Source organism: Crocuta crocuta, unplaced genomic scaffold (assembly GCF_008692635.1).
Source record: "Crocuta crocuta isolate KB4526 unplaced genomic scaffold, BGI_CrCroc_1.0 scaffold1838, whole genome shotgun sequence".
Classification (NCBI taxonomy): Eukaryota; Metazoa; Chordata; class Mammalia; order Carnivora; family Hyaenidae; genus Crocuta; species Crocuta crocuta.
The window spans coordinates 15,289-15,589 of NW_027527015.1; the positions used below are offsets into that span (position 1 = coordinate 15,289).

General features: G+C 25.9%; 1 long non-coding RNA gene across 1 annotated transcript in view; it reads left to right on the forward strand.

Annotated features, from left to right (window-relative positions):
• LOC144221289 (uncharacterized) overlaps window positions 1-301 on the forward strand; it is a 6,095-nt gene that overhangs the window by 2,635 nt on the left and 3,159 nt on the right. The window lies entirely within an intron of this gene.

Consider the following 301-nt stretch of genomic DNA (forward strand, 5'->3'; position numbering starts at 1 on the left):
TGGCCCCTGCTATACGTAAATTATGATACCATGTATTAATAATTTAAACCTCATCAAATTTATGCACACATTATATGTAATTTTATGTAATTACATATATGTATGTATATGTATACGTATATATAATTTAAAGTTACTAGCAATGTGGAATCATTATGGTGTCAGTGGCAACTTTAGTTTCTTGTTTTAATAGGAATGCTTCTAATATTTCATTTGTAAGAGTGATAGATACTATGAATACTTGTTAGACTCTTATTGTCTGGTTAAAGGATTTTATTTTTGTTTCTAGATTATATAAAGT